Source organism: Marmota marmota, unplaced genomic scaffold (assembly GCF_001458135.2).
Source record: "Marmota marmota marmota unplaced genomic scaffold, marMar, whole genome shotgun sequence".
NCBI lineage: Eukaryota > Metazoa > Chordata > Mammalia > Rodentia > Sciuridae > Marmota > Marmota marmota.
The window spans coordinates 6,319,176-6,332,246 of record NW_025999999.1 but is presented as its reverse complement, the minus strand read 5'-3'; the positions used below and the strand labels follow the sequence as shown (position 1 = coordinate 6,332,246).

The following is a 13,071-nucleotide window of genomic DNA, read 5'->3' as shown; positions in this document are numbered from 1 at the left end:
GCACAGAGTATTCTCTCCTCCTGGGGGTTGGCAGAGCCAGGTGACTGGTTTTCTACCTTTCCCTCCTTAACCATATCAGTGCACTCTCTAGTACCAGAACTCCCTGAATCTGGAGAGCATTTTGGAGCTGGTTTTCCTTCTGGGAGCATATCATAGTCCTCCAGAGCCCAGGTGAGGTGGCATGTTTTATCAATATCCTGAAGTAAGGACAACAGGCAGGAAATGGCTGGGTAACAGGTAACCCTTTTGTTCCCAGAATTCCAAGGATACCACATGGTCCCTTTGCCAGATGTCAGGCTTGCACAACCTCTTCCTGAGCCCACTCACTGCTCTCAAACCAGCCAGAGCCTTGCCTCCACCTGGCTGACTGGCTCCATCACCTCTTTATCAGCCTGGCTGAGAAGACTGTTGCCTTCCTCACATACCCCAGGGGGCAGAGGGTCAAATCAAACAATCAGGGGCTGGAATGAGCCTATCTTTTGGTGATCTACAAAACTTGGGGCTCAATGATGCAAAAGACCAACTCAGGGGCCAGGACTGAGGACTCCATCTGTGGGTCCAATGAAAGGCCTGTGGATGCATGAAATCCATCACCTCGTCACTTTTTCCCTAGTTCCCTCACCTATAAGGGGGTTGTTCTTGCTCTGCATCCTCTGGCACTGACTGCCTGATCCTCTTGGGCTACTCAGCTTTCTTTGACTATAAATCTTCTCTCTCCAACTTTCTAGCATTAGGAGGAGGGGCCTTATCCCCATGGCCTGGTCTGGTCTACAGGATTGTTACAATCTCTTTCCCAGAAAGATAACACAATTCTAAGATGAATCAACAAGCAGAAGGAAGGGTGTTATATGAGGAGCTGGAGGAGGGCAGGGGAGCTAGGGGAGCATGAGGCTTCAGGGGTTAATACCTACACCATTTATGGATACATAAAAGAGACAAGAGGAAATAAGGCTGAAAACTTGGATGCAATGATTAAAATAGTTATTTCCGACTTATTGAACATCTATTATGTGCTAATATTACACAATTTATATTACTTATATGTACCTGTTAAGTCTCACAGCAACCTCTGAAGTCAATATTGGGATCCTCATTTTGCAGATTGAAAACCGCTGACCAGGGTTACATAGCTTACTTAAGATCACACCATTGTCAGCTAGAGCAGAGTCCAAATTCAGTCTCCCAAACCTGTGTCTTTTGCTATTCTGTCATCCTTCCAACATGTGGGAGCCAGGTTTAGAGGGTCTCCAGCCATGAGTAATTTCTCAAACTAGAAATGACATGTAAAAACAATCCCAGGAAGGTGACATCTGGGCATGACATGATAAAGAGCTGGTCTTAGGAAAGAGAGGCAAGGATTTGCAAGACACTGTGAAGACAGGATGGACAGAATTTACCAACTAACTGGAGGTAACCATGGCTCTAAAACCTCAGTGCTATGCCACTGGGAGCTCTGTGGTCCATGTCATTGTTAAAAACAGGCTGCAGGGAGGTAACTGGTTTTGGAGGAAAGTGGTGATGTTTACCCTAGACATGCAGCATGTGAGGTGCACACATCCACACATTGCTGATGTGGCAGAAAGGGATTGGGGAGTCTGTTGGGGAAAGGAGTGCTGAGGGTAAGGAGAGGCCTCAGGATGGATACAGGTAGAACCTGGGCCTTGCAGGCAGCCTCCATGGAGAAGAATGTTTTAAGAATATAATTTGAGTTGGGGGTGTAGCTCCCTGGAAAATTACTTGGGTAGCTGGGTTTTATTTTATTTTTGGTGCTGGGTTCTATGCCCAGCACCAAAAATAGAATAAAATGGGGATTTGGTTGTTTGGGTGACCATTAGTGATCCTGGGGAGATCAGTAGTTTCGGCATAGTGACTGGAGTAGAGTCAGGTAGAATGAATGGAGGAGTGGTCAGGAGGAGAGGGAGGCAGTGAAAGGAGACGCCTGTGTGGAAATCAGAGAATGGAACTGGCTACCAAGTAGAAGGAGAGGGTTTCAGGGTAGGAAATACCTGAATAAGTTTGTGGGCTGAGGAAGAAGAACAAGAGGGAGAGTCGGAAGTTGCCAGAGAGACTGTGCATGACAGAGGGCAAGGCAGAACAAGGAAGAGATGGAGTGAAGGGCACAGGGAGGAGTAAGCAAGAAACAGCATTCTTCCAGGTGGGCTCAAAAACTTCAAAAATGAACTTCCGTGGCTTTTATTTCTCAGCAAAGCTGAGAGTTAGGAGAAGGTTTGGAGCCTAACCACAATAGGAAAGATCAGAAAGTAGGTGAGGGCAGCATAGGCTGATCTAATAAGAAGAGTCTAGAAGGATGCTGAGCAGCTCAGAGAAGCTGCCGCAGATTCATTGCAGCACAAGTGTCTAGAGCCTCCCAGATCCTGTGGGTGGCTCTACTTGAGAACTGATAGGCTCTGGACTAAGGGAGTCCCAGGGTTGGGGCGGGGTGAGACAGATAACTGGATGGGCTTGTGGAGTTTCTGTCTTTGTTACCCAGAGCCTCTGACCCCTGGGGCACTGGTGCAGATTTAGCTGAGGCGGCAAGTGATGGAAAATCACTACTCCCTGACAGCGGCTTGGTGCAGGGGAGAGGACTTAGGCAGGGTGCCTGCTGCGAGTTACCAATGTTCTTGGTGTCTATCTATGACCCCAAGCAGTAGGCCCTTGCCAGTCCCCAGAGCTAATCACAGGGAATTTAAGAATTAGAATAGTGGAAATCTGAAGGTCATCCAGTGCACTCCTGTATCCTGTATACAACCCAGTAACTCATAGGAATGGCACTAGGGCTGAAAGCAAGAGGTAAAGCAGGGTGGCTGCCTGACATTTCTCCTCCCCATGCCTCCTCCTCTTCCTCCAATTCTTTTCCATCCTTGGCTCCACAAGTCATCAAGACATGCCAATGTCCTCAATGGCCCCAGGAAGGTTTATCCAGAAAGGTCAAGTCCCAGGATATGGATCCTTGGAGGATGTGGACAGGACCCTGGAAGGCCCAGCTAGGAGGTGTCATTTCCCATTTTCATGGAGAGACAGGGTATAGTCCCCCACTTCCTTTTCTAGTAGGCTTTCCTTCATAGGAAGCTCTTTCCTTTCCATTTCAGATGAGGGCTTGCTTTTCCCAGGGTTTTGACTTGTGCCTAGTGCAGGGCTTCTGGGCACTCAGAGTCTCCCACACTCACAAGGATGGGAGTACAGCAAGGGAATTTGCACAATGAGCTCAGTTTACCTAAAGTGGAATACCAGCTGTATTACTTATTGCCTGGAAAACTCAGTTGTTTCTTATTCACTTATCAGTAAAATAAGATAATACTACTAGGCACTTTCTGGGACTACAATAAGAATAATCTACGAAAAGTGTTTAATATGATGGCTGACCCCGTATATGATAGCCATGACAATAGTGCCCAATAGTATTATTATTTCTATAGGTGACCCCTAGGCCTGGCTGCTTTCAATTTAGGGGCTGAGCCAGCTGCAGGCAGGAGACCTTCCCATGCAATATATTCCAGTTTGGTCAATGCTGCAAGCTACAAGACCTGGGGAAGAGTACTGTGAAGACAGGAAACAGCAGCAGCTGAGGCCACAGGCTGACCCCAAAAGATGTTGCACAGAAAGACTTTCAGACAGAGTAGGGACCAGATAAAGCCCCATTTGGGGGATACGAGGAGGGATCCACAGAGGACCAAAGAGATGATAGGGGTTTGAGGCAGAGCTTTAGAGGAAAGAATGGTGAGGCAGGTGCAGGTGGTGAGGTCACTTTCTCTTTGGTTCCCAGGGGCCTCCACCTCCCACTACTTGGAGATCAAAACAAATTGCATGGGCTATGTGAGTCAGAATGGAAGCCGTGAGTGAGTCTTCAGCAACAGTCTGTTACACTCATGAATGAGGAGAGACATTCTCCTCCACCTCCAGGAAAGCATGTGGAGACCCCCCCACAATGCTCTTTTACTTCTACCCCCTCTTCCTGTTCCTCTCATTGCTTCCTATTTCCCTCTCTCTCTCTCTTTCCCTCTTTCTCTGCCACTTTCTCACTTTCCCTCTCTTTGTCCATCTGTCCAGTCCTTGCACCCTGAAGTCCCACTATGGCTGTGTGAGTTTATTGATTCCTGGGAGCTGGGGGAAAGCAGGAGGCAGGGCTGGGGTGCAGGCTCAGGGATGGAAATAGAAGGCTATAAATTATTTGTGACAGGAAAGCAATAGTGGCAGAGTGCTGAGCACAAGTCCTGTGTCACTATTAGATTCCTTTTAGCCTGATGACACTGTAAAAAAGGTTAAGTGTCTGCTGGAATCGTACACCTGGGGGGCCGGGGCAGCCTGGGAGCAGAACAAGCCACTGAGAGCAGGTATATCAATTCTCCAGGCCAATAATATTCCTCTCATTGATCGCCACGCAAAGTTCAAAAATCTCATTACAGCCAGGCAGACCGGGAACTTTTTACAAATCAATAGAATGATATAATGTATGTATACTTAGTACAAATGTATCTATTCATCTATCCATCCATCCACAGTCTGCCTCAGGGTTTTCAAGTTAACCTACCCATCATATTATGTTATGTTATGTATGATATTATATTGCATTATATTATATGGTAATAAATGGTGTGCAAAAACTTCCCCTGAGGTGGAGACAGGAAGAGGTCCTATTAGCATTGAGGCGACCTCAGACAGCTCACCTTGGCAGGAGTGAGGTGGCAGCATTTCCAGGACTACGTTGGTCAAGATTTCTAGGAGTGATGCTTCCTCAGCAGGACTCCAGTAATAAAACCAGTCTACTGCATGTTTACTGTGTGCTAGGCAATGCTCTCAGTGCTTCCAACAAGTGGGTCTCTGAATCCTCACAACAACCCATTTTTCAGATGCAGCATATTATAACTTGCCTGAGGTCATTCATTTTATAAGTGGCAAATCTTGGATTTGAATTTAGGTATCCTAACACCTTCACCACTAAATTATACTGCTACCAGAAAAAGAATCCCAAAACCCAGAATCCAAACTCCTGGATTCTATTTCTAATCCCATGTTCTAAGAAATGAAGGCAAGGGGCACCTCTGAACCTCAGTATTCCTCAGTAGAAAATGGAACCAGTGCTGAAAATATGTGTACATGGGATCTGCCACCATGTCTCCATGAAATCTTGTCCAGGTACTTAGAACAGTCTGCTGTCTCAACTTTGGAATTATTTTCTAGAGAAACAGCACGTTGGTCTCAAGCCTGGTCTTATCATTGGTTTTTGTTCAAAGAGCCTTAGGAGCAAAATGTCAGCTATCTACATACATGTGTTATATACATGTATGAATCAGCATAAATTGTCCTGGGGTTTAGAGTCTGCAAAAAATACTTAAACCCTGGTATGGGAAAAATCTTCCCTGATTTGATAAATCAGAGGAACTCCAAGGTAGAGAATGTTTTAGACTAGATGGCCCCACTGTCCACTGAGCCAGACAAGCTGTTGGTGAGGCTTCCATCAGTGACTTCAAGTTGCCTGAGTATGCATTATAAGCGGGATTGTTCTAGAGAACAAAAACTACATTTACTTCAGTAAAGGATATTTTGCCTTACTAATGCTGATAATAGCTAGGACTGGAGTCTTTGAGAGCTGCCTGTATCAGGCGTGGATCTCAGGCCTGGCCCTGAGGCAAGTCAACAACACAAACAGCTGGAGACTTCTCATAGCAGAATCTCAAGGGAGATATCATAGATCACCCAGGAAGTTTTCACCTCTCCTGAAAATGGTTCCTACTCAGAGAACTCTAAGGAACAAGAATATTCCTTTTTTATATCCCAGAAACTGAAAACTGAAATTTAGTTTCTTTTGGGCTCCTTATTTTCTGGCTGTAGCAGGACTCAGCTGGGATACACAGGTTGCTAAGATTTCTCCCAAATGTGTCAAGACCTTCTGCCACTTTCATCAGCTCTCAGAAGTCAAAATTAAACTCCAAGAAATGAGAACTCTACCAAAAAGCTTGCAGAAGGGTGTCCTCAAAGTATTAACTTGAACTACCTGCATTAGAATCACCTAGGACACTTGCCAAAACACAAACCTCTGATCCCTCCTCTGACATCCTGAGTTCAAATTTCTTTATTTTTTTTCAATCATTTTTATTTTTTAAACCAGGGATTGAACCCAGGGGCACCTGACCACTGAGCCACATCCCCAGCCCTATATATTTCATTTAGAGACAGAGTCTCACTGAGTTGCTTAGCACCTCACCATTGCTGAGGCTAGCTTTGAACTCACCATCCTCCTGTCTCAGCCTCTGGAGCTGCTGGGATTCCAGGCGTGTGCCATTGCACCCGGCCATTTTTTTTTTTTTTAAATCTTATTTTGAGACAGGATGTCACTAAGTTGCTTGGGGCCTTGTTAAATTGCTGAGGCTGGCTTTGAACTCGCAATCCTCATGCCTCAGTTTCTGGAGCCACTGGGATTACAGGCCACCCCACCCAGCCTGAATTCAAATTTATGTACTCTAACATTTGAGACAAGCTTAATCCAGGGGGTGAGGGAACCACCCTACTGGTTCTACTTGGGGTCCTTGAGAGAGTTAGGAGGAAATCTTAGTGAGTGAAGAAAGTTCCATACTCCTATTCTATCTATATACATTTCTTACCATTTGTTAAACCTGACTCTGACTGATGCTGTCATCCAAATTCAAGAAACTACCAGGCCCTCTGTGGAAACTAAGCAATTGGTCAAAAGTAAAAATCATTTCAAAATAGTTTTTGTACATTTCAGGATGATATATTCCCAGTGGTTTCCTTGATACCAGGCATACTCTATGCATCAACTTAGCCTTCTCAGACTGGCACTAAGGGCGATAATCCTTCTACCACGTGTCCCTGGGAGCCCAGGCCAGAGACAATTTACCGGGCTAGATGGGCCATGGGCCTGGCCCAAGGGGGCAATAGTGATGGTTTATATGATGAATGGTAAGCATATGGATTGATTTAACTTCAAGATATGCATAGGTTTAAAAATTAAGGGGCAATGTGTTTAACTAACCATTTGGAAACCAGTCTGCGGTGCATGCCAAGCCCAGAGCGTGACCAGACTAGCTCCTCTCGCCACAGGCCCTGCCCTCATCTGTCAAGGCTTCTAGCTGGAACTGGGGTCTACCGGCTGTCCACTCCATGGTCCTGCTTGGAAGATTCAGGAGGCTTGAGGACTCCTCAATATAATGGAGAGTGGGGGCTGCTGCTGGGCACAGGCACCCATTCTGCTCCTATCTGTCCTCTCCATCCTTCTCCACAAGCCAGTCCACCTCCATGTGCAAGCAGAAGGAAACCTGGAGGGGTGTTTACCTTGGCAGCAGTAGGTGTAGACCCACTAGTGACTGCCTGGTCTCCCTGCCTCTAACCCTTTTCACCTCTCATCTAGTTACTCAGGTACTCAAAAGCAATCCATCAGCCCCTCTCTGACTCCCTCTGAAAGAAAGTGATGTGGCTAAATCCCACAATTGCTTCTTATTACCTACAGGATAAATTCAGAATTCCTCAATCTAGTCTTCAAAACATTTCCCAATCTGGCTTCCCCTGAGCTTTCCCATCTATTTCTCCCTATTTCCCTCTTCCCCTTGGGCTCCACACAGAACTGAGTCCTGATGCCCTGCTTACTCAGCTCAGATTAAGTCCTCCCTTGGACTCTGAGCTCTACAAGGGCAGATGTCCCCACCTAGCACCAAGACCCCAGCTGAACATAATACTTAATAATTATTTGTTGAATAACAAATGGATGCTATTAATATCAATAACAACAATAATAGAATCTTAAGGGATATAGTGAGTTAACATAATCTCACCATGTACCAGGCACTGTGCTAAACACTGTACAAAACACAATGATACTAATTTTCACAACTACCTATGGAGATTATTATCTCTGTTCTATAGACATGGAAACTAAGGCTCAGAGAGGTTAGGTAATTTGCATAACACTACACAGCTGTTAAATAACAGAACCAGATTTGTGTTGGGGATCAAACTCAGGGTTTTGTGCATGCTAGGCAAGTGCTCAACTACAGATTTACATCCCCAGCCCAGAACTAGAATTTAAACCTAGGTGTGTCTCTCCCGCACTTGTGCTACTAACCACTAGGTAGAATAAATCAGCCATATCAAGAACAGATGCTAGAATTCATGAGAAAGTAGGCCTCACTGAAGAGGTGCATATAATAACAGTAAAATAATAACTATTCTTTATTCATATTCACTATCGGCTAGGTATTGCTATCAGTGTATTTTCTCATTCAAATCTTAAGTAGTACAACTTTCTTCCTCTCTTTTTGGTATCAGGGATTGAAACCAGGGGCACTTAACCACTGATCCATATCCCCAGCTCTTTTTATTATTATTTTTAATTTTGAGAGAGAGTCTTTCTAAGTTGCTTAGGGCCTCACTAAGGCTAGCTTTGAACTTGCAATCCTCCTGCCTCAGCCTCTGAAGTTACTGGGATTATAGGTGTGCACCACCATGCCCAGTTTAACCACAACTCTCTTAAATAGGCCTGCTCTCTATTTTACAACAACAGAGAGGCTAAGCAACTTCCCCAAGGTCACATGCTTAATGGCACGGTAGCCAGACTTTAGATTCAGGTCTGTGACTCTAGTATCTGAAGGCTGAATGATAGGACCTCTGGGAAATTTCTATGTTAATAATTTTTGTGTTTATTAATTATTTGAGCACAAACACATTTTTTTAGTCTTTTCACATGCATGATCTGCACAACTAAGCAAATGTATCTGTAGACAATTAGCAGCGGATGCATGTGGCTGTGATTCTAAACATGCTTGCCCTTTATGTGTGCCATAGTTCATTCAATAAGAATCACATTTGTCACAAATGAATCATAATTTATGAATCATTAATATGATTGCATAATACCGCATATAGATGTGTTTCTTGGTTTCTATGCTTTTAGAAACTATTTCTATGATTAGTGTATCTTTATATTCCTGTTGGCTCTAATGCATTGATCCAAGATTTATAACAGTAGACATATTTATCAAAATCTACTTCATGAATATCTGCCAAGTTGTGTCTATTTCTGTTAAATATGTTAGCCACAGTGAGACTCCACGCCCATCACTGCTCTCTTCTCAGGGCATCTGAGATTCTCACATCACAACTGTGTTTTTATACTGGTCTGTGCATCGGTATTGACGTGCATAAATGTGCATTTGTATACCTGTGTATCTCCCTGTCTATGGCCAGGATGAGGTGGGGTGGGGGATGTGGAAATGAGAGAATTATTAAATGCCAAGTAGATGTGCAATAAATTCCATTGATTTTATAAACTCCAACTTGTCTTCAGTCTCCTTCCATTCTTTATCCTGGGGGCACTGCAACAAAAACCTATTTTAAATACCTTGGCTTCAACCCTCCCCCTCCCCAAAAAAGTGTCAATATTTTATTTGGATTTTTAACTTCGCTCCATAACAGTTGTTTGACCTCCTGACTCGTGCAAGTCACATAAATTCTGGGACTTTATTCAGGAGCCATGTTCCTGCTATTGAATAAGCAATTTGGGAGGGTGAATTAATGACTTGTGCTGTTGCTGGAAAGTCCCTGAAGAAATATTAAAATTGCTTGCAGACTGAATCGATACTCAGTGAACACCCAGCAAGAGGGCTTCGGCTCTGGAATGGCCACAGAAGGCAGGAGTCAGAGGGGAATCCCTGCACCCAGCTTGGCGAGCCACCCCCACCCCCACCTTTCCCTCCATCCCTGGAGCTCTGTCATTTTCGGTAACAGCCAAGTCTTATTAAACCCCAACCAGGAGCGAGCTGATTTGTCCTGTCTCAGGAAGGAGGCTCAGGGGACAGTTTACTCTCTTGCTAGCAATGAGAGCCCGGAGGCCTTATTGGAGGTGATGGTCTAGACACATCCACCTGCTGGAGAGACAGGATGGTGCTGCTGCTCTCTGGCAGGCTGCTCCTGAGCTTCAGAAGACTGCAGCTGTGACCATTTTCTGCAGGGTGTGCAGAGGGGCTGGGTGTTGCAATGCTGGCTCTCCCTCTGTGTATGTCTGACCAATGTTTACCATTGCTCTGGTGGCCACCTGACTCTAGCTTTTGTGTACAGAGTGCCTGTGGGGTGGGACTGAGAGTTTGAATTGTGCTGTGTGTTACTGTGTATTGAATTGTGTTGACGCATTCTGGCAGGTGGTGGAAGGTTCATTACGTGGTGTTGTATCAAGGTGACTGTACTTTGTGTAACACTGAGTCGAAGGAATTCGAGTATTGTTTGGTGGCAGTGTCTGTGTTTCTGTTTTGAATTATTGTGTTCATTGATCATATCTGCATCTTTTTATTCATAAAGTATGTCTCAGAGATTAGGTTAATGGGTGTCTCCTTGGTGATGTGGGTTGAGTAATGATGTTGGAGCTGGGTGGTGGTATATGATTAGGTAATTGCTCTAATTGCCTTCTTGGTGTGGTTGTGGGTGAAAGGGCCCATCCTTTGGCTTTTTTAGCTTATTCAGGCCTAGTCATTTGTGCTGCTCCTTTCCAAAGGGAAGATTCTAGAGATTAAAAAAAAAAATCTCTTTTTGGGGGAGGGTACTGGGGATTGAACTCAGAGGCACTCAACTACTGAGCCACATCCCCAGCCCTATTTTGTATTTTATTTAGCGAGAGGGTCTCACTGAGTTGCTTATCACCTTACTTTTGCTGAGGCTTTGAACTCACGATCCTCCTGCCTCAGCCTCCTGAGCCTCTGGGATTACAGGTGAGCACCACCACATCCAGCCACAAATCTCTTCTTGATGATCAAATAAAAAGTTCTGTTCTTCTTGAAACAAACCACTTCTGCTCCACTGAACAGGTCTGACTTTACCACAGGCTGAGGTCCTGATGCCACCCTCCCTATGTCTGCCTAAATTGGAGAGCGAAGCCCTTAGGTGAACCCCTATGCCTGTTCAAAGTCTAAATCCCAGCAGGGGCTAGAGGAGAATGGATGGGAGTCAACTCTTCAGACCTAATGAGGATAACATGAATTCTAGTTCCAAGAACCCCATTCCTCTCCATTCTGTGGCCATGGCCAGCAGCATCTTCTTCCTTCCTAGTATCCCCAGATGATGTGGCTTAGCAGCAGCTTGCACACAAAGGGAGGTTACAGGTACACATACTAGGTGTGACCTTCTAATAGGGCACAGGGTCCTTGTTCTGAGCTTGTAAGTAAAAGTACGAATGGGACTTAAGACTACAAAAATATGAACTGGGGTTGTGGCTCAGCGGTAGAGCACTCGTCTAGCACGTGCAAGGCCCTGGGTTTGAACCTCAGCCCCACATAAAAATAAATAAATGAAATAAAGGTATTGTGTCCAACTACTTCTAAAAAATAAAAAAAAGACTGCAAAATTATACAAAATATACAGAGCTTTCCAAGAAATTACCCATGCCTGCACTTCCATTTATTCTGAGTGCATATGAAGTGTGACATGGCAGACAAATGAGTACTGCATGGGTTCAAGTCCTAGTTCTGCTATGCAGCCAGTGACCTCCAGCAAGTTATTAACTTCTCTGTTCTCCAGTTACATCATCTGTAAACAATCCCACAAAGCCCTGTGGGGTTGTTCATGAGGCTTAAATCAATTAATACAAGCAACATGGTTAGAACAGTTCCTACTGCAGTAATCACTGGTTAGCTATGACTGTGAGGAGGAGGAGGAGGGTCAATATTAGGGCTTATTGAGTAAATCAGCCCTAAGATTAGCCAATGTACATATACAAAGAGGTTTACAAGTGTGTTGATATACATAAGATCCTAAGGCAAATCAAGAAGAGAGAGAATGTGTGTGTGTGTGTGTGTGTGTGTGTGTGTTTTAAGCAGAGAAGTTCAATAAAAAAAGCAGTCAGGTAGCATGGGAAAAGGAAGCAGCTCCTTTCTGGTTTCTAGTCTATTTGGGCAATGCAGGGACTAGGGGTCGGTGGAGGCCACCATTGCCCATCTCCATCTTGAGGTGGCAGCCAGCCCTTTGGTGATGAACAGGCTGAAAGGAAGATGGCAGCCCTCATGCAGATTTTACACGTATAAAAAATATACTTTGAGGATAATTCAGCTCTCACAATTCCAATTCAGCTCATTTAAAATTTTTTCTAATTAAAAAAATCTGAACTTTCACCAGTTAATGGGTATAAATGAGAAATAGTAGAATGTAGGTATTAAATTTGACAAAAAATAAAAGGGTAATAAAGTGACCATTAAGACATCAGACAAATGACCATTAGAGCTGTTAGGATCCTTGGAAGTTCCCCAAGTTGAACTTGGTTAACTAAGCCAAAGGGGCAAGGAGAATTTCAGGCAAGAATGAAATTAGAACTCAGACTCATTCTATAGAATTTCCCATGGAGCTGGAAGAAACATCATTGTGTATTTGGGAAACCTTTGTTTTGATCTTTATTCTTGCCAGACACAGAGTAAATAGGCGTAGCAAATAGATTAAGTCCAAATTAAATTTTGTTTCTTGAACTAGTTTTTTTTTTTTTTTTGGTGGTACTGAGGATTGAACCCAGGCCCACTTTACCATTGAGCTACATCGAAGCTCTTCTTGTTTTTTTATTTTGAGACGGTCTTGCTAAGTTGCTGAGGTTCTCACTGAGTTGCCGAGGCAGGCCTTGAACTTGCAATCCTCTTGCCTCAGCTTCCTGAGTTGAGGTGATTACAGGTGCACCTGGCTCTTGACTTTTTTTCTTAAAATTATTTACTCCTTAGCAATGAAAATAACTACAATGATTATCAAATTCCCACGCTCCTTGGGAATATCCAGATATGCAAGACCCTCCTTGACAGATTTAGCTTGAATTCATCAAATATTTGTTTGCTGCTTCCTCTCCCTTTTCATCCTTTCTCTTATCTCCATTTCCGCCCTCTAATCCCCTACTCTTCCTGTTTACCTCCCTCTCCTCTCCTGTCTGTGACATTTAAGAATCATAGAAACCGTTCAAACCCATCACAAGAGGATTTTTTTTCCTACTACCATTTCATTTTATCTTTAAAAGAAAAAAAAAACCCTACAAAATGCAAAACACCACAACCCATGAAAATGCCATGCAGCTGGGAAAATGCCAACCTTCAACTCCTC

The 13,071-nt window shown here is 44.2% G+C and overlaps 1 protein-coding gene across 10 annotated transcripts in view; it reads right to left on the bottom strand.

Moving 5' to 3' along the window:
• Window positions 1–13,071, bottom strand: part of Pax2 (paired box 2) — an 87,720-nt gene that overhangs the window by 46,936 nt on the left and 27,713 nt on the right. The window lies entirely within an intron of this gene.